The 21910-nt window shown below is 37.8% G+C and overlaps 1 long non-coding RNA gene across 1 annotated transcript in view; it reads left to right on the top strand.

Moving 5' to 3' along the window:
* LOC116738437 overlaps positions 1 to 21910 on the top strand; it is a 123203-nt gene that overhangs the window by 5141 nt on the left and 96152 nt on the right. The window contains exons 3-4 of the long non-coding RNA XR_004344382.1: positions 9529 to 9560; positions 18155 to 18197. This is a non-coding gene — a long non-coding RNA (uncharacterized LOC116738437). The remainder of the gene's footprint in view (positions 1 to 9528; positions 9561 to 18154; positions 18198 to 21910) is intronic.

The following is a 21910-nucleotide window of genomic DNA, read 5'->3' on the forward strand; positions in this document are numbered from 1 at the left end:
CCTCTTATTTGAACCTCCACACTTACCTGAAAAAGAGAATTCCTTTTATTTGTTGATGGTGGCTCCATTCCTTGGCCTGGCCAGAGGAATAGAAGTCTATTTCTGGATGAAAAGAATAGATGAGCTTTTTTTTCTCCAGTCTTTGGGGCCAGTCCCCACCCACAGTGTACTGGGGATTGCAGATATGTAGGTAGAATGGGAGAGGGAAGAGGAAATATGGACAGTGGGAAGTCAGAGTTTTTTGGTAGTCACTCTGAGGGGCTGAGTCATCAGAGTCATATAGGTGGATGCGGTAGCAAATGTCTTTATCAGAATATCTTCATCATAGTATCTTCATCAGAATAGCCTGGCTACCCTGAAATTTAGTGCACAGCGAAAGGTAACAAGGCACGTTGCTTTTAAAGGAGTGTTGTTCAGATATTTCTTCTAATGGGTCCAGTAATTAAATTAGTTCAACGAAATTTAGCTCCAGCATATCCTATATTCTAGGAGTCCACAACTGAGTAAGATATGGGTGCTAGATTTTAAGAAAGTCTCCCTGGTGTCACTCAAAACGAATAGAGAGTTTCAATTTAATGTGATAACTTTACTGTGGATGTACCTATAGGATATTTTGGGAGTAAGAAGGGGGGAACTTTACTCAAGATGGAGATGCAGGGGATTTCCTAGAGGCGTTGCCAGATGAAGAGCCTTTAGAGAATGCATCATTAATTGTTTCTTGTGTTATAGCTTTGAGCTTTGGGTTTCTCTGAAACTCAACAAAAAGGGTAGAAAAAGATAGCATGAACCAATTTTTGAGCCACCTTCTTAAGTGGTAAGCATGGCCAAAGTGTCTGAAAAATAAAAACTATTTGGAGTTGATAAAGAGATTGGAGAAAATTGTTTTTAGTTGTAAGGGACATAGATAAAGAGTGGCAAGATAGGGAAAAAGCCAGTTAGCGGAATGAGTAAGAATCTTCAGCGAGGCAGCTAATGTGAGAGATTCACCACGTAAGTTGACAGGAAAAGAATTTGGGCGGGGGAAATGTTGCCAGCGTTACATACGATTGCTAGCACCACGGACAGCGCTTTCCTAGTAAGCGTGTGTGGGTGGTCCTAACCCACTCCAGACTGAGAATTGCTGAGAAAGCTTCACACATGATCTTTCAAACCCTTTTTCTCTCCTGAAATTCAAAGAAAGCCACATGGAAACTCAATGAGCTTCTTTACGAAACATCTTTACAATGAACTGCTCGATCTGGTTTCCAAATACTACTGGATTATCTAATATTCTCTATGTAAAGAACATTAAATATCCTCTATATTTAAAAGAAGAGAGATCACACCTCAATGTCTACCCTGTTCCAAGTGCTTTACAAGCATTATTTCATTTAACTCTTGTAACACCCCTATGCAAAATGCATTAGTTTCTCAATTTTACAGACAAGACCAAAGATTCAGAGAAAGTAACTTGCATACTAGCTAAGCATTTTTGGAGGTAGGGTCTGACCTGTGTGGCTTCAGTGCCTCTATCCATAACACTACATAGTGTTTTTAGCAGCTGTCATGGTAGGCTTAACTGGGGAAAAAATGCAATTAACTGGATTATAATTATTTTCCAGTCTACATTGTGTTTTCCAGATGGTTCACCTCACAGCACACCCTTAATAGACTTCAAAGATGACATTTCACACATAATACAATACCACATTTGTCTTGGACAATAGGGTGAGATAATGAAACATTTTACCTCTCCCTGAAACCCAGCTGTCTCTAGGATGAAACACAACCTATTGTTAATGCTTTAAACACATTTAAGAGATGAAGTGGATGGGAACATAGTGGGCAGCTGAAACTTAGAATTGTCACAGCTATGCCATTTAATAGGGTGGATAGTTTATAAGTGAGAAAAGAGAGGAAGTAAATGGTAAACTGACATAGAATTTCGGAGGTAAATAGAAGGGAATGAATAAATAGAATCAGTTTCAATATAATAAATAATGCAAATTTCTAGTGATAATGTTTATATTCTAGTTGGTGAAACTGTATATGAACTCACTATGAAGGTGTGAACAGAATCGGTTGAATGACCAAGAGAGATAATGACATAACTTTGCGTATGGTTGGATCCATGGTTTCTAAGTGGAGAGAGAAGGGAACTCAAAATCATTTTGGGGACTTTTTCAAACTATATATGACCCACCTCCCATCAGGAGGCTTGATTCTCTCCATTTCATCAGTTGAGATGTATGTTTCAGGATTCATAGGGTATCTCTTTCTATATTCCCATATATATTTCTTAACTTTTATTGAACAGTGGATATTTTAGCATCTGTATGAATTTTCCAAGGCTGCCATAGAAAAGTACCACAGACTAGTTGGCTTAAACAATAGAAATTTATTTTCTCACAGTTTTGGTTTCTCCTGAGGCCTGTCTCCTTGCCTTGCAGGTGGTCACATTCCTGCTGCCTTTTCACATAGTCATCCTGTGTGCATGTAAGCTCCTGGTAATCTCTTGTGTATCCAAATTCCCTCTTCTTATAAAGACACCAGTCAGATTGGATTAGAACCTACCCCAAAAGTCTCATTTTAATTTAATCACTTCTTTAAATGCCCTATCTTCCAGTATAGTCACAGTCTGAGATAGTGGGGGTTAAAGATTTAACATGTGAATTTTGGAGAGACACAATTCAGTCCATAATGGAATCTTTCCCAGTTTTTACACATATCATTTTTGTTAATAATTTATTTATTTGAATAAGGATGAAAATAATATCAACACATTGAAATTTGTTGATATTGATACCAGTCTCTTATCTCTGTTTATTTTTTATTTATTTCTTAATTATTTTATTTTTAAAAATGTTTATTTATTTATTTTGAGAGGGGGGTGGGAAGGGCAGAGAGAGAGAGAGAGAGAGAGAGAGAGAGAGAGAGAATCCCAAGCAGGCTCTGTGCTGTCAGTGCAGACCCTGATGCAGGGCTTGATCTCATGATCTCTTGAATAGTGACATCATGACCTGAGGTGAAATTAAGGGTTGGATGCTTAACTGACTGAGCCACCCAGGAACCCCAAGATTTTATTTTTAAATAATCTCTACACCCAACATGGGGTCAAACTCACAACCCAGAGATCAAAAGTCTCATGCTCTAACTTACTGACTGAGCCAGTCGGGCACCCCAACTTGTGTCTCTTTTAATCTGTAGATTTTCTTCTTTATTCCTTTTATTCTTTTCAATTTATTTGTTGCAGGAATTGGATTGCTAGTTCTGTAGTTTTCTGTAGTCTGAACTTTGCAGAATGCTTCTTCATGGTGGCATTTAACATTTTTCTCTGTCACCTGTATTTTTTGTAATTTATTATTTAGCTCTAGAGTCTGGATGTGATTCAGGTTTGATATTTTGGCAAAAATACTTTATAAGTATTATAAACTTCTACCAAAAGGCATATAATCTGCTTCTTTGTCTATGATTATAGCAGCCATTGATAATTATTTCTATAATATATTATTTCCTTAGGGCTTGCAAAATGGTGGCATTCTAATTCAACCATCCCTTCTTCATTTACTAGCTGAAAAATTTCTGTAAAGAGAAAGCTTTCTTTGTTATCTACCTGTTTGCCCTCAGGTACATATACAAAAGACAGGCTGAGTACTTTATTTTCAAATTTACTTAGAAGTTTTAAAAATAATGATTTGAGCTTCAGCATCTTCCAAAGGTGACTGATGATTTTTGAATTATTGTAAACTTGTGGATTTGAACTTAATTGATGTATTTTAATGCACTATAACTATCATTCCCGTTGTGTTGATTATTCCATTCATCTGCTAGCCACTCAGCAAATATTTTTTGAACACCTGTTATGTGCCAGGCATTCTTCTAGACCCTTAAGATACATCAGTGACAAAACAGTAAAAGACACCTGTCTTCATGGCTCTTACATTGTAGCATGGGTGGCCATTTCTGTTGTAAAGTTAATCACATTATAGACATATCACTTAAAAGAGTGCTTCATATTTTTATACTACATCATCAAACATACAAGGTCTGGCTTATAAGAAATCAATACCCATATTACATTGAGACTTCTAAAATAATTTTTGTTATGTGAATAAATCAATGATAAAACCATTTCCTTAACAATCATAAACTGATTGCAAAGTGATTGTTCATCTCAGAGAAACCTTTGCAGAGTTAAAATAAAAGTTTCAAGAACTAGGCTTTGGTACTAAAATAAGGCACATTACATTTAGATTTTTAATTTTGCCATTCCCATACTAAATGCATACTCATAATTCAATGCTGAAAAGCTAGATATGGTTGTAAACCAAGGCATAGTTGAAATGAAAGTTTAGAAAGATTATCATAAGCCAAAATTTAGTATCATTATGATGGCGGCTTTAGGATTTTAGTGTTGACACCCTAGTCTCAAGTTGTATTTAATGTGGTTACAAACCTAGGCAGTGTTGAAATGAAAGTTTCAAAACAAATTAAAGAGTTAGGAAAAACATAATCAATATAAATGCATTGTAATGTTAATATTCCATGATTCAAATGAGCAAAAAGTTGCTTTTTGTTACAACATGGATAGTAGATAGTCTGAGTATAGAAAGTAATATTTCCTATATGGGACCATTTCACTCTCTGCAATTCTATTGAATCATACTTACTGCTTAGTGAGCTATAACCCTAGCAATCAGTTTTCTCAAAATAGATTTTTTAAGTCTATTTTTCTAGATCTAAAGATGTAAAGCTCAAAGCTCTTCTTGAAAGAGAATTAAACATTTCAGTTACCCTCATCACCTGGAATACATGGTTTCAGCCAAAACTTTCATGTCACTTGGAAAAAAGCAAAAGTGAGGTATTGTCTTCTTTTGAGGAGAGACTGTGCAGTTAAACAGCTCACTGGGTGTTTAGAGTCCATGCGCTTCTTCTTTGTGTATAGCATTGTCCTTGGCTGGGAGGTCATACCGGAAGTGGTGAGTGACACATCTCTGCCTGGGAAGGAGCCCTTCCTTATCTTTTTGTTTGCTCCTCTGCCCCTGGGAATGAGTGGGGTGAGAGTTTGGGCCAGTAGGTAGTTGGTTCTCTTATTCTGTTTAGTGTGTGTTTAGTGTCTGGGTGTTTGGCACAAGGTGACTCATTCTCTGACCTTGTTTTGAATGCTCTGGTGTGGACGTATTTTCCCATGCTCCAGAAAAAAATTTTGCAATGCACAAATGTAAAAGTGTAAGAAGTAGAAAAGGGTGAAGTATGGGCATAGTGAGAAGTTCAGTCCTTTTAAACTTTACTGGCGGAGTAACATTAACATGGGCTTTGGAGTTAGGTAAAACTGAGTTTAAATTCTAGCTCTGTTAACTTTCCAGCTGAGTGATTTTGGCCAAGTTATTTAACCTCTTTAGGCTTCAGTTTCCTTATTTATAAGCTATAACACAACCTTCCTCATAGGAGAAGTATTAATTGGAAATATATATATATATATACACACACACACACACATTATATATATACACATTATATATATATACAATGTATATATATAGATGTTAGCATACAGTAAGCTCCTAATAAACTCGAATTATTATTAATACATTGCTAGGAAAGAAAATGCATCAGGGAACAAATGATATAAATGTTTTATTAATAACATGGGAAGGATTCTTTGTAGGCAAAGCACTTGGGATTGGATTTTCATGTGGTCATCTCTTTCACCATTGTATTTAGGGTTACTCTGCTGGCAGTAAAGAATGTATCTAGTTTCCTTCTTAAACCAGAATCATGGAGCATGAGTCAATGCACAAGATTGGATGCATTTGTGGAGCATTTTACATTTTATGCAGTTATTTGTATATCACCTTCATAATGTTTGCCCCATTCTTAGACCATCTATCATTATTTTGTTAATAGTTTTCTTCAAATTGACTCACCTTTTTTCCAACTTTATTGAAGTCCCATTTAAACAACATTAGCTATAAAATCATGGATTTGCTGTGCAAGTTATATTTTTCTAATGCACTCGAAAAACAAATACCTTAAAAAAGTTCCACCTCCAGTCCGTATACCACCTATAGTCATGGGAAGTACCTCTTGCCCTAGGTTACTGTGTTTTGGAAAACACTCACACACAGGATATTTCTTGGTCCTCGTAATCATTTTGCGAGATGAGCAGAGAAAACGTAATTGTGCCCATTTCAAAGATGAACAAGTCAGAAAATCAGATTCATGGATAAAATCTTATAGCCAGTATATTTCCAGAACTGGGCCTGGTACTCATGCTTTCTCCTCATCAACCTACTGCTTCTGTACTACCAACTCTTCCAAGGAATGCAAATTTAGAATCAAAATAAACTTTTGGGGCGCCTGGGTGGCGCAGTCGGTTAAGCGTCCGACTTCAGCCAGGTCACGATCTCGCGGTCCGTGAGTTCGAGCCCCGCGTCGGGCTCTGGGCTGATGGCTCAGAGCCTGGAGCCTGTTTCCGATTCTGTGTCTCCCTCTCTCTCTGTCCCTCCCCCGTTCATGTTCTGTCTCTCTCTGTCCCAAAAAGAAATAAACGTTGAAAAAAAAATAAAAATAAAAAAAAAATAGAATCAAAATAAACTTTTATCCTTTTAGACCTGACTGTTTTGGAGTTTTGTGGTAATCTGAATAGAGATGAGACAGAAAAAAATTCGTAAACAAAGGAGAGGGGAGTAGATTGCCAAGTTGTGGCAGGCAGCCTCTAAGATAGCCCCTGATTATCTTCCCTTCTAGCATTCGTGTCTTGTGTAATCCCCTCCACTTGTGAAATTGCTCTCTAACTAATATAATATGGCAACTTAGAGGGGTGTCACTTCTTTGCTTAGTTTGCAAAAGATTGTGACTTCTGTCTTGCTAGAAGTCTCTGTCTCTCTCTCTCTCTCTCTCTCTCTCTCTCTCTCTCTCTCTCTCTCTCTCTCTCTCTCTCTCTCACTGATTTTGATAAAGTGAGCTGCCATAGGAGGGAGGCTCTCCTGCCCTAGGAGAGAAGACCCGAGGACAGCAGGGAACTGAAGCCCTTAGTTCAACATCCCTCAAGGAAATGAATCGTGCCGACAATCCCATGTGTTAGTTGGGAAGCAGATCCTTCCATAAGTCAGCCTTTGGATGAGATCCAGCCTTGATGGACACCTTGCCTGCAGTCTTGTGGGAGATTGTGAAGCAGAAGACCCAGTTAAGTCATCTCCAGAGCCCTGACCACAGGCGTTTTAAGCTACTCATTTTTGGGGAGTGGGTTAATCTGTTATTCAGCAGTATATAACACGAGTCTTCAGGACTCATTTCCAGAAGTGATTCAGTGGAAGTGAAACCAAGTTATCACTGCTGTGCATGGACCCCAAGTGTTTGCAGTTCTGATGAACTGTGATATCTAACACTGGAGACACTTTTTCTTTCTCTCATTTTCCTATTCTTTCTTCCCTTCCTTCTCTCTTTCCCTTCATTCCTCCTACTCTTTCACACTTCAAAAATTTTTAAATGTTTATTTATTTGTTTTGGGAGAGAGAGAGAGGAGAGAGAGAGAGAGGGATAGAGAGCGAGTAGGGGAGGAACAGAGGGAGAAAGGGAGAGAGAGGATCCTCAGCAAGCTCTGCACTGTCAGTGCAGAGCCTGACGCGGAGCTCGAACCCATGAACTGTGAGATCATGACTTGAGCTGAAACCAAGAGTCACATGCTTAACCCACTGAGCTACCCAGGCACCCCTTTCATACTTTTAATTAACAGAGGAGTTGGAAACTTAAAGTCAGTAGCAACACAAAATAAAAGTCCTGCATCTGCAAAATGTTATCATTTATATCTTTCCACGATGCTCTGTGCCAAGCTCCACATGTAGGCTACCTAGTGCATATGTAGGAGTTACCTAACGAAGGTTCGGCTGTTGGTGTTATTGAATTCCCATGGAGTTGATTCAGTGCTATTCATTCCATTTCTACTTGTGGCAATGTCTTGATTCTTTTATAGGCTTTGTATACTCATGTTCTCTGTCTTTTCCTTTGGAGGCAATTTATAGCACTGATCTACCAGTACCTCTTACTGACTTTGATGTGAAGATGGTTTTTCCTGCAGGTACCTACAGAATTAAAAACATAGAGCATAAAGAAATAACATTCATGCTTTACACTGTCCTACTGATTCTCTCCAGTTTTTCCATCCACCACACGACCTGAAAAGATTTTCACTCTTGAGCAGTCTTTGCTTCTATTTCACATGCACAAATAGCTAAAGAGAATTAGGCAAGGACCATTCCAGGTAAGGTTATCTGTATGAAACCTTGAAAATGATCCGAAACTAGCCTTGATAAATGGGGGAGGGGTGGGGCATGTGAAGGGATAGAGTAGGTGGTGGGGAGGTATACATGGACAAATTTGAATCACAAATTTCTTACTATATGCCAGCAACATTTAATAATAACACTCCTAAATACAGACATACACACACACACACACACACACACACACACAAATGAGTCACACTATGAAAACTTTTAACAAGTGCTGGCAAGACAGATGGCAGACTCACCCCGAAACCTGTCTCTCCAATAAAAACCTCATAATTAAAAACAGGGCTGTCCATAAATCATAACATATAATAACAATTATGTGCAACTGGTACAGGACTTGATTAGAAAATTAACATTTAGCTTTCTCAGGTGAAAATTCTGAATTTCCCTCAGAGTGAAAATACCTCTATAGTATATGGCCAGCAGGTTATCATCTATACCTGAGCCGTGAGGTGCTTTTTTGTCCAACTAATACCTACTGACCGTGAGGTGCCTTTTTGTCCAGTTAATACCTACCGACCTTGGTCCAATAAAAGACTGAGATGATGCAGTTTTACTTGTCGTTTGAGAACAATACTAGCATTTGCCATGTATTGAGAAAGTGCCTACAATGTGCTCGATACTTTGTCAGGCACTGGCTGTCCCATTTTCTCTTCTTTACACTCAGCAACAATGAACCGTATTTTACTTCTATAAAATTGAGGCTTAAACTGGTTTACTGACTTTCCTAAGTTTATGTAAGTAGTAAGTGACCAAAACAGGATTTGAACCTGAATCGGCTTGATTCACCTTTCCATTAAAGGTGTGGCCTTGATAAAGGACATGAACTCAATGTATATATGGAACCAGGTGAATAAGCTACAGTTGTGGCCTTAAACTGGATCCTGTTGAATGTATGGTAGAATGGATAAGAAGCCTCTTCTCTGCTGCTACCTCTTTAACCTGCAAGAAATCAGTCACTCAGCTTTGCCGGGTTCTTGTTTTTTGTTGCTTTTGTTGCTGTTTGGTTTTAGTTGATAAACTGAATCATCTCAATTAGTTACTATCTGATGTGTCTTCCATGTTAAAATTATATTATTCATCCACTCAGGCTTATATCAATCTGACAAAGGTAAACCAAGTAAACCCTGATATTTGTCATGTTTTCTTCAAATGTCCCCTGTGGCATGTGAGCAGGGTCTGAAAATGAAATAGAAGTTCCATGAAGCTATAACAACACTTTTTCATTGTGTTCTTCTCTCTCCTTTTCTTTTAGGTACGTAGTTGGATGGGATGTCCTGTGAGAAGGTGAGCTGAGGAGAAGCTGGAGGCAGGACTGGGAGGACATGAATGAATTAGTCAGTGAAATTTAGATTCTTGTTTTCCAATACTCTTTCCCTAACTGAGTTTTTAGGGAGTGGAAGAAAGCTGTATGCAGACGCAGAATGTCTTGGGGTAGCTGTTCACAAAGAAATTAATAATTAATTGCAGTGAACACCTGCTTCTTAGAATTTCATAATTCTCAGGAAATATTTTTTATTGTCAACATTTTAAAAATTCTTTTTCAAAAAAATTTTTTTTATGTTTATTTATTTTTGAGACAGAGAGATAGAGTGCGAGCAGGGGAGGGGCAGAGAGAGAGGGAGACACAGATCTGAAGCAGGCTCCAGGCTCTGAGCTGTCAGCACAGAGCCCACTGTGGGGCCCGAACTCACGAACAGTGAGATCATGACCTGAGCTGAAGTTGGACCCTTAACCGACTGAGCCACCCAGGCGCCTCAACATTTTAAAAATTCTTAATGGCACACCGAAGAGCAGAGGTTGGCCAAGTTTTTCTCTAAAGGGCCTGATAGTAAATTGTTTAGCTTTTGTGAGCCATATGGTTTCTGTCACAACTACTTAACTCTGCTGTTACAACACCAAAACAGCCACAGATGATACATAAATGGAAGAGAATGTCTGAATTCCATGCAACTTTATTTACCAAAGCAAGCAGCAAGACGGATATGACACAAGGGTCATAGTCTGCTGACCCCTGGTATAGTGAAAAAAATTCAACTGGAGTTTGATTATGGCACTTTCACTTTAGCTGGGTATTTTGGGAAAAGATATTTATTTTAGATGTGATAGAATTTCATTATCTGTATAGGGATAATAAAATCTACTTCATAAGACTGTTACAAAGATTAAGCTATGTAGCTAAAATATAGCACACTGGCACCTAATAAGTGTTTAATAAATGGTAACTGTAATTATTATCATCATCATTACAACACTATTATTTTAATTTCTTGTAGGTTTTTTGGCTGGTCGTGTAGTCTAATGTATTTATAGTAAACCAAAAAGTGCTATTGAAGGCAGTGGAAACTGTGTTTTGCTGGTTCATCATTGAAGATTGTTCTGCTGGGATTAGAAAATTGTTTTAGAGAGTGTTGGTGCTATTTCATACTTACTGAGCTAATACCATTCTCTCTTGGTTTTAGCTTTTGTACTTCAAGTCCTTTTTAAAAGAATTGTATAGATATGGGTGCCTATGTTTGCTTTACTTCTTTATTTTCCTTGTTGGGCAATCATGCATATGTTGATTGGCATCAAACCTAGATCTCACCTATATCCCCATGGCAATGAGCTTCTACTGATTTGAATTCAGACAAGCCCGGTGGCCCCGTGAGTGGGAGAGGCTGGGTGTGTCCACCTCAGGCTGTGGCACCAGAAGGGCGTGGATGCACCTGCTGTGCTTGTGTAACGCTGGCACCAACGTGGTGGTGCTTCTCTGTGTGTTTGTCTTCTTGTGAAAGGTCACTGGCTGATTGGAGCTGTGGGGCTGTGCCCCGCATCCTCAGCAGGCCACAGGAGCTTTCTTTCTGTGATGTTCTGCCTCATTTCTAGAGAGGAGTTTGGCTCAAAGAAGGAAGACTCTGGCTTTTGTATTCAAAAATTTCCCTAGGGGAGGAAACTATTACCATATCTAGAGGGCTTGAGTCATTGAAGAGAACTTACTCAAAGAGAATTTTTCACTAAGGGAAAAGATGGAACAATCACAGTAAAGCAGAAGCCACAGGGCCTGGGTTATTGTCTTACCATAAACCGAAGGGTTACAGGTAACAGACAACTTTCAGTTCCTGCTATCCGAAGGGGTGGTCAGTCCTTTCTTTCTTTTACTGAGCCGCTTTCCAACTTTTCTCCTTTTCTTTTTCTTTTCTTGTAATGAAGAGGAAAGACAAATGATAACAGATCTGCCTTGGGCTGATATGGGGATAGGATCAAATTAATAATACAAGTTAGGTCAAAATTTACTTTTCTCTCTTTGAATTGAAATTGAAGTGTGCATGGGCTATTTGGACTAAAGACTTTAAATATGTGTTAGCTTGCAAAAGTGGCTATAGAGAAAGGGCCAAAAACAACATAGTAATATTTAGGGATGGTATTAAAAATCTTCACACACTGCATTTCAAGACAAAATGTGTTTTTTGTAGGTAAAGTAACAGTCCAAACACCAAAAACATTTTAAATACAAAATTCATTTTAAATCATCATGATTCTGGAGGCATAACATAATAGTGATAAGTAAAGAATACATCATATTTCATACTTTATTAAGATATTTGCGTCATTTTCTGCTTTTACTTAACCTTCAGAAAAAGACTAAATTATATCAAGTTGCAAGGCAAGTTTATAGCCCAAATTGTCTCCCCCTGGCTGTTTTCTTTCATTTTTGTACATATGGAGATGTTTCTATTCTAGAGCCACATCATTCTCTTAAAATTACTATATGCGATATTCTATGATTTATTTATACTCCTCTATTAATGATTATACTTAGTTTACTTAGAAAGGTTTAGGGTTGCATGCTCATGACAAAGTTAGGAATAATATGCTGATTAAATGGATGGTGTTTTCTTCTGTAACTCCTCTGGCTTCTTGCATACCTTTGGGAATGATCTTATGAAACAAGCCTGTGATGCCTTTGGAAAGGTTTTTTTAGGTGCTTCTATCTCCCTATTTCCAGGTCTGTTTCCATAGCTTTAGCTGCATCAAAGTCCCAGAAGGATGGGTTTAACTAGAAATTCAGCAAAAACTACTGCTATGTTTGGATTCTGGTCAGACAAGTTGCCACTAACCTAACTGTGGAATGGGACCTTCCATACTCTCACATCAACATACCAGTTTGGCCTTAGCTCCTTTTTTTTCTCTCCCTCTCCCTTGATTAATCTCATATAATTATGTGTGTACATGTCTGAGGGCAGGGACCATGCCTTATTCATCTCTGTATTATTCAAGGGCCTGGCTCAGAGTTGTTGCTTAAGAAATGTGTGTTGGAGAAATATTTACACATAAGCTACAATTCTCACTCAGATTCCGGTATCTGAACAAAGTGGCTTTCAGCTTTTTGGATAGGATAAAAAAGAAATATGGGCTTTAGGTATATACCACCTTTTAAGAGCTGCCATGCAAGTTCAGAATCCCCTGTGATCGGCCAGTATTAACCTCATTTCTGTCAGTAGCCATGTCTCAATGCTAGGTGACTCTTCTCCTGGCATGTTTTGGCAAGAAAGAACTCTTTACCTGGTTTGGCTAATCTACATTGGCTTCTAGTTCCAACAAGAATTGTTTACATGCATTTAATTTTAGCTCTTGGGCTATAACATGTCATTGTTCTTTTTACTCACCTCCTCCCCTTGCTTTTGAAACAGGACAGGCATCTTCAATTCTTGTTGATCCTGTTTGGTGTGCTCTTAGGTGGATTTTAGCTTTGTCCTTCAGCTTTCATGGCACTCTAAGATATTTTCGAGTCATATTTCCTGTATAAGAAAATATAGACTATGTCATCACAAAGGGAAGTGGGATTGGGGGACATTATTTAAATCATTCAGGGAACTCATATCCTGACTTGAAGGAAAATTAAAGCAATGTATTTGGACTAATTTATCTCATTTGATTGTTCTTCTCTACTCAATTTACAGGATAATGCATTCAGCTCTTATTTAATTTTATCTGTCACTGTCACAGTGAATCTAGAAGAAAAAAATACATATTTGACACTTAGTTTAAAAAAAGTCATTGTTAGGAGAATTATTTTTATTCTTCCCCATATTTAGAGGAGAATGAACACCCTAGGAAAATAAAAAACTTTGGACAAAACAGCGTTTTCCTAAGAGTACACCACGAAATGGAAAGAACTCACAGCAAGCTTGCAGAAGTGCTTTGAAAAGTCTCTTGCACAATTCAGTTTCTTTAGAGTACTTACACAATCATATTTCTTAATGACTTTCTATAAACAATTTTTTCTTGACGAGAAGCATAAAGATGTAACAATAAAGAGATAACTTTGGGAAAAAATACACTAATGGTTTCTTACTTCTATACCATGACAGACATTAAATCATAGATTTTTTTAGTACAATTTTCATGTCAATTGTGGAAGACACAGGAAACACAATACACCGTAGGAAGTTTCAGTTCGCCACCTAGAGGAGAGATGTGAAATTGAACATTTCTCCAAACAACTTCAGTAGAATTCATTCATTCATTTATCCATTCACTCACTCACTCAACTCATTCATTCAATTATTTACTTATTTAATTATTAAAAAGTAATTAAGTACTTGTCAGGCTTAATTACCGTACCAGTGCAGATTTGATAATCTATTCAAGAGCTCTGAGCTCAAAGAAGGCACAAATGTGTCTTATTTTAATTGCAATCTTTAAAATCTTTTATTAAAAGATTTTTTTTATTGTTTATTTATTTTTGAGAGAGAGAGAGAGAGAGAGACAGAGTGTGAGTGGGCGCCCTCAACCACCTTTTGAGAGAGAGAGGGAGACACAGAATCTGAAGCAGGCTCCAGGCTCTGAGCTGTCAGCACAGATCCTGTTGTGGGGCTCCAACTCATGAACAGTGAGACCATCACCTGAGCTGAAGTCAGATGCTCAACTGACTGAGCCACCCAGGTGCCCCAGAAATCTTTTATTTTTAAAAGCCTACAGGGGCGCCTGGGTGGCTTGGTCGGTTAGGCATCCGACTTCGGCTCAGGTCATGATCTCATCAGCCTTGAATTCGAGCCCCACATCGGGCTCTGTGCTGACAGCTCAGAGCCTGGAGCCTGTTTCAGATTCTGTGTCTCCCTCTCTCTCTGCCCCTCCCCTGTTCATGCTCTGTCTCTCTCTGTCTCAAAAATAAATAAACGTTAAAAAAAAAGAAACATTTAAATAAAAAACATTAAAAAAAAATAAAAGCCTAAAACTTAAATATCTGGACAATTCTAATTATCCATATTTGTGATGTCTATTACTTTTAGCTCTTGGGCTCTAATAAAGCTTTATTGTTTTTTATTTGTTCCATCTCTTTACAATGTAGCTATTAGTGTCTTCTCCATACAAGTTAGGAAATGGAGTCTCAGAGAAATTAAATAACAAGTTTAAGGTGTCAAAGCTACTTCATTATAGAGCCAGTGTCTGAACCGAAGCCAGTCTAATACCAGAGCCATCGCCCTACTCAGTTCTTGTCTAGTCCAGATGCTCACAAGAGCCAGACTGCAGCCGGGGGTGTGGACAGTACTTACAGGTTGAAAGGAGGTCATGGTCAGCACCAGGTCCATAAAGCAGGCTTGGGAGAAGCTTTATGAAGCTAACTCTCTGGACTAGATCTAAAGATGGTAGGAATGTTCATATGTATGAATTTCTTGTACCCTGAGGAATGAACTGCAAAATTTTCCCAAGTTAGTCCAGTCCAAGCAAGAGTAGACATGAGACTGGGGACAGTTGGTGTGCATGAGTGCCTCCTTTGCATCTGGGTGTCTAACATCATCAACCACCACATCTCATGTGCTACAGAGACATACAGTTTATAAATTAATGCAGCATAAAGCTCCTGCAGTCTGCTTAAATTTTATTGTCAATTCTGTTAGGTAGACAGGGCCGTGAAGAGCAGGCTAATTATTATATGTGTGTGTGTGTGTATTATATTTATAATATATATATTATATATATAATATATATATATATGTATACATATACATATTTAAGTAGGCTCTACACCCAGCATGGGGTCCAACGTGGAGCTTGAACTCATGAGCCTGAGATCAAGACCTGAGCTGAGATCAAGAGTCAGATGCTTAACCGAATGAGCCACCCAGGCGTTCCAAATGAGCATGCCAATTGCGTAGATGAGGAAACTGAAATTCTCAAGAAGTTCCCTGAATTCCAAGGCCACAAAGTAATCGTTGGTGCCAGAACCAAAACCTAGGTTTTCTGATTTCCATCCAGCATTCTATCTATCATTTCTCACTGCCAGTAAAATCAGCTTTGCTCTCTGTGACTTTTCTAGTCGCTCCTGTGGTTTTATACCACTCCCTCTCTCCCATTAAACAGCTCTCTGTCAAGGCAGAATTTCCCATGAAAACAGAAAACAAATGTACCAGAGACGTTGATGGTATAAGACATAAGACAGAGATAAGAAGGCGTGTTGCAAAGTGGTGTCCTTCAGTGCAAGAAAAAAGGGATATATTTGGAGGAAAGGAAATGAGAGAAGATTAAAGGCAACAGGTCAGTTCTGAGATGGTGAGGAGAATAAATGTTACACGTGTACCTGACCCTCTTCAGTAGGCATGATCGTGAAGACTTGTGGGCAAAAGTGTAATGTGCTGTGGAAATTGTCTAGCTGTTGGGATCCTACTGTAAGCCATTTTTTAAAGTGAAGAAAACTCTGATCAGCCTCTGGTTTGCTTATGGAGAGGACTTTGCCCAGCTGTACCCAGAAAGCTTGAGAATACCACATAGCGTATAACCCCGAGACCATTTTTCTTTGCCGGGAAAATTTGCTTAAAAAGGAACATTAAGACTGCATGGACATGTGATAATGTGCATGGTGACCTTCTACTGTAAATTGGAAAGAATTAACCTTCCTGCATCTATTGCTGAGAGATAAAGGAGAACATTTTCTTAGGGCTTTGAACTACTTCAGTTGAAATCTGACTGAAAAAGTCAGCACCGGGGACTGTATTTTACTTATTTTGTATCTTTCTCTGCATCTAACGAGTTGTTTTTTTTTTTTTTTGAAGATTAACACAGGGTACTGAGTTTTATTTAGATTCCAGATATTATTATTCAATAAATTTAAATTATTTTAAAAGCATTTGAGAGTTTACATTAAAAGTTGAATCAATGTGACTTATATTTCCCTCTAGTTGAAAACTCACAGACTCCTAAGCAACTTTTTTTCTTTTTGAAAAAAAAAATTTTTGTTGTTTTGAGAATCACACAGAAGTAATAAGGAGTGGCCCTGATCCCTGTGCTTTTATTTATGTGTGGTTAAAGTTCAAATTTCTCAATATACCATAATCTCATTGTACTGGCCAAATTCCATGGTGGATAATTAGATGCAGTGCACCAGGGCCAATTTGGATAGAGAGAGCAATCACAGTGTACTTCTGAGAATCTATTAGCCAGGTTGACTGTGTTTGACACATGAGTGGTAAGGACTCACCTCACTTGCTCACTGGACTGGCCCAGCAGGTTCTACAGGTGAGATCACCGCTTGGCTGTCTCATTGCTGGGCTTGGTACGCAGAAGAGGCTATGAAATAAATGGCTTGACTTTGGGTCTCAAAAGTTCTCTTTCTTATTTCCTCCCCCAAACTCCTTCTTCTGTTTCTGGAGACTAAAGCATTCATTTATAAATTCATTCATTCAACAAATATTTAGTGAAAACCTATAACGTGTCAGGCACTGTCTTGGGCTCTAGAAATACAATAGTGAGCCAGACATTTCCTGCCTTCTAGAACTTATAAATGAATAATTATAATAGTCAGTGGGAAATTTTACTATTGACAGAGCTCAGTAATCTAAATCTTTATTTCTGTCTTTAAAAAGCAGAAAGAGCACAAATGTTCTTTGGAAATATAGCACAGAAATGTATTTATAGATTTCAACACATAAAACGAAGACCAGCTCATCTGTCATTGTGAGTTCAGAGTAAACCCCACCCTCCCTGTTGTACCCCGACTCCACTGTGTCCAATAGCCACTTTGCCATTATATGCACACACACATACACATACATACAGTTTCAATGATCTTCAAATCTATGCAGCATTCAGTTGTTGAGCACATATTACTACTCACCTAGGTGGAGACTGAATTTCCCCTTAAGTAACTTATAATTTAGGAGGTAAAACATTTGCCTCTTTCAAAATGTGACACTACTCCTCTGCTCCTTAGACTGTGAAAGCAAATATTTGGTGCTTTAGTTAATTGCTTCCCAAACTTCAGCTGTTCACATACCATCTTCATAATTTTTGCTATATTCACATACCACCTATGCTGTTATGACTCTGTAAATATACTACGATTTCAGCTTAATTAAATTTATTTAATAATAATATCTTTTAGGGCGCCTGGGTGGCTCAGTCGGTTAAGCCTCCGGCTCTTGATTTTGGCTCAGGTCATGATCTCATGGTTCATGGGATCAAGTTCCATGTCGGGCTCTGCACTGACTGTGTGGAGTTGGCTTGGGGTTCTCACTATCCCTCTTTCTGCCCTTCCCCTGCTCTTACACACATTCTCTCTCTCTCCAAGAAATAAATGAACATTAAAAAATAGTATATTTAAAATCACCAGGTTGATGTGCTGGCTATATAATTTTCAAATATACTTTAATGTAAATATAGGATTATTAAATTATATATGTATTGTCTGTATGCATCCCCAAATATTCTCAAGTGCTCTCACAACACATATACTTTGGGAAGCTTTACAAAAGTAGGGCCACCTTTGAGAGTGAAGAATGGCGGAAAAAATAAAATGCGTAAGTAATGATAATAATCATAGGCAATGGTCACAAAGCTTTTACTGAAGGCTTTACATGTGTCATTTAATTTTATCTTATTTAATCTTTGCTCTCTTGCAGGCATGCAGATAACAGAAATGTGAGGCAAAAGAGCAAGAAAGAGGTAAGAGTAGAAGTGAAATTTCATCGTACTTAGGGCAGTTGTAACTAACATGTGCCATAACGTTTTAGTTTTTGTTCTTTTCTTTACTTGACTGAGATTTCACATTTGATTATTTCATGTAAGTTAGAGCGTGATGGTGGCAGATTGAAAAACTTTTTAATCAAATATATTTATTTAGTTATTTATTTTAATGTTTTTATTTATTTTTGAGACAGAGAGAGACAGAGCATGAACGGGGGAGGGGCAGAGAGAGAGGGAGACACAGAATCGGAAGTAGGCTCCAGGCTCTGAGCCATCAAGCCCAGAGCCGGACGCGGGGCTCGAACTCACGGATCGCGAGATCGTGACCTGAGCTGAAGTCGGACGCTTAACCGACTGAGCCACCCAGGCGCCCCTCAAATATATTTATTAATTAAAAAAAATAATAATCCCCAAAAAAGCATGTTAGTGTAATTGTACCCATTCTAAGAATGCAGGATCAAGTGAGAGAAATCTGATTAAAACACATTTTCTTTTCTTTAGTTTTTGGTATTCTGCTTCTCCAGTTGCTAATCAGCAAGAATATCTTTGTCCTACTGAACCGAGGCATTTGTTCAAAAGCCTTTGCGCTCTTTGGCATAAGAGCCTAACTTATTAAAGACAAAGTTCTCCTAGGTCTCTGCTAAAAAATAGTGAAATAAATATTTTTATAAACATATTATCTCAAAGTATTAATGCTGGAAGAGACCTACAGGACCAAAGACAGCTCCCTCCCTTTACAGAGAGAAAAAGGTTGAAACAGCAATGATTCTGAAAAATTTCCTTGTGTTTTCATAACTAATATTTTCATCATAAAGCCCACGACATGCACTTGTTTTTATTTGCATGCCTGAATTTTGGTGGCTCTGAACCATATATGATGGCTCTGAGGACAAACCATGTTTGTTTCCCGCCCTGCAATTTTGGCAGTGTGCTGTGTACTTCCTTGGTACTGAGTAATCATTTTTCAACTACCTAAAAGGTATGATATACCCCATAAACCTGCCTTTTCATTCTTCTTTGACATAAACTTTCTAGGTACTTAAACCTCATTTAGCATTCCATTACTCATCTTCCCTGTAAAAGTGTCAGACAGTGTATTTGAGACTCAAATAGCTGGAAGAGTATGCTGTCCCTTGTCACGTTTATGTATTCTGGGCATAGACTCCATTTCAGAATGGCCAGACCTAAAAAGATGAAACCCCTAAGGTGCATGGACTATGTTGATTAAATATTTTAATTGGACATCTACATAAATGACAGGAGCTGTAAGAAAATTGGTCCAGATCAATTTACATCTTACCTCAATTGTAAGATCGATTGATCTGGATCAATTATTATGGAACAAATTAGCTAGAATTATAAGATGCTTAGAAAAAGATTAAACTATGCTAGCTATTTCACATAATTAAATTACCAAACAATTACTCTGATTATTTTTCTTTTTTCCCTCAAGGTTTCTTGAAATATAGGTATACAAAAACTGCACACAATTAATATATACAATATGATGATTCTGGACATATGTGTAACCGTACTGTGATCATTTTTCACAGCAGTCTAATCAAAGTGCAGCTTTGGATTTGTTAGTATATTTGAACATGAATGTTTTGGAGGTTTTACCAGTGGCTTTCCCATGTCGGTTCACATAGTCTTTGTTATTGTCCTGTAGATAACTGAATTGCAGCATAGTGATTTGTTACAAAAACACTTTGATGGTTAACACTTTTTGGTGTGAGGTATACTTTAAGAATCAGCCTATTTCCAGGGCCCTGTTTTTATCTGTGAAGGTCAATGCATCCTCCTTTTTAATTCTCAAGATGGGTGTTTTTATAGCTTGATGAAATGTGACACGGTTCATCTACCTCCCCCTCCTTCCGGCACGTTTTTCCTCCGCCAGTTTTTTTTCCCCCCCTTCCGATTCCTCCTGGCATCCGGACATCTTTTTCTGCCAAATGAGTCAGTTAGAGTGGAAATGTTGCGCCCACATTTTTTATCTTGTCTGGGAAAAGAGGTTTGAAGGCCAAAGGTGCCTGAGTATATTTCGTTAGTGTCCTCACACAACCCTCCTGGTCCTCTCCTGAGAAGAGCACTTTGTATTCAAGGTAGAAAGTGCCAGATGATCCCCACTGCACATACATTTCACAAACTCAATACTCAGAGAGTTGTTCTTTGATGAAAGAAATAGAAAAAAAATATTATTTTTATATTTGTAATATTATTTTTATACTTAAATACTATTTTCAATATTATTTATTTACCTGTGCATGTTTTTCTCTTAATACCTGATCTCCTTCCACAAAAGATTTGAGTGGGTTTTACAAACCCAAATAACACTGTAGGGCTAAGAGCGAAAGGAAAAATATGTAGATTTTTAAAAAGGGAGAAAGGAAACATGGGTAGATTTATAAAGTGAAAATGAATGGTCTGTATTCTGGCATTGGGTAGCTATTGTATGGAGCATTTCTTATATATTAGATGAAACACTGATCAAAATATCTAATCTAATTGAATGACCTCATCACCATTTTGAATTTGTTTAGATTTTGTAGGTGTAGAAATGGAGGCTTAGAGAGTTGAATTCATTCAGCTCCACACTGCTAAATTAGTGGTGGGGTGGGATTTAAACCTTCTGGTGGTCTCACCCAGAGTCACTGCTATAACCTCTCTAGCTTGTACTGTCTCAGCAAATGTACAGATAGCTTAGCTTCATTACATTAGTCAATCATTTTTTTTCACCTGTCAATCCTTAATAAGTGGAATAGGTTTGGGGAGCAGTAATTGGTGGGTTCTGGGGGTAGCTGTGGTTTTGATGGAGGATGTAGTAAAATACACAGCCTCTTTGTCACAGTGTAGGTCAAAAAGTAGTTCGTTTAAAGTCTGAAGTCATTCTTGGAGGTTATATTCTTCACCAAGATCTTGGTGTTAAATAAGCCGTATAGACTTAACAATATGTTATAAAAGTGAAGATACAACAGTATGAAGTTCTAACATGATGTAAATTCCTCAAAATTGTGGTCCAAGCTCTTTAAAATCTTCATAAATCACCATGCACATTCATTAACAATATTTTATATATACATGCAATAATCCAGTGCTATACTACAGTATCACAAATTGGACCTAACATGAATTTATAGACTAGATTAAATATTACATATTTAATAGACTGAAATTTTGTTTTCCCTGGCCTTAGAACTTAGGAAACAAATTTGGGACAACTTCAATAGCTCAGGTTTCTTGAGAAAGTTCTCAGCTTCTTTGAACAGCTTCTTTTCTTCCAGACAAATTTCCCTGTAGCAAATAGGAGCCATCAGAATGATTCCCTTAGAGCTACCTCAAAGTAGAGTTTTATTGAGCTGGATCAGAGCAATAATTCAAGAAAAATGTACTGACTCTTATTATGTCTTAAGCACCATGCTAGGAATTTTATGCACATCATTTTGTTTAATTTTAATAGCAACTCCATAAGATATTATCCCCATTTAAGAGACTGAGGAACCACAGAAAGATCAGAGAAGTAAAATAAATTGGTGCTTCCAAGGCCACATCAATGATGGATCCAGGATTTGAACCCAGATATGATATGAAAGCCCATGTACTTTTAAACCCCTAGACTGCCTGCCCTTCAAGGAACTCCCAAGGTTGTCTTGGAGACTTGACTCTGTATAGATAGCTGCTTCAAGAGGAGGAAA

This window comes from Lynx canadensis, chromosome D4, assembly GCF_007474595.2.
Source record: "Lynx canadensis isolate LIC74 chromosome D4, mLynCan4.pri.v2, whole genome shotgun sequence".
NCBI lineage: Eukaryota > Metazoa > Chordata > Mammalia > Carnivora > Felidae > Lynx > Lynx canadensis.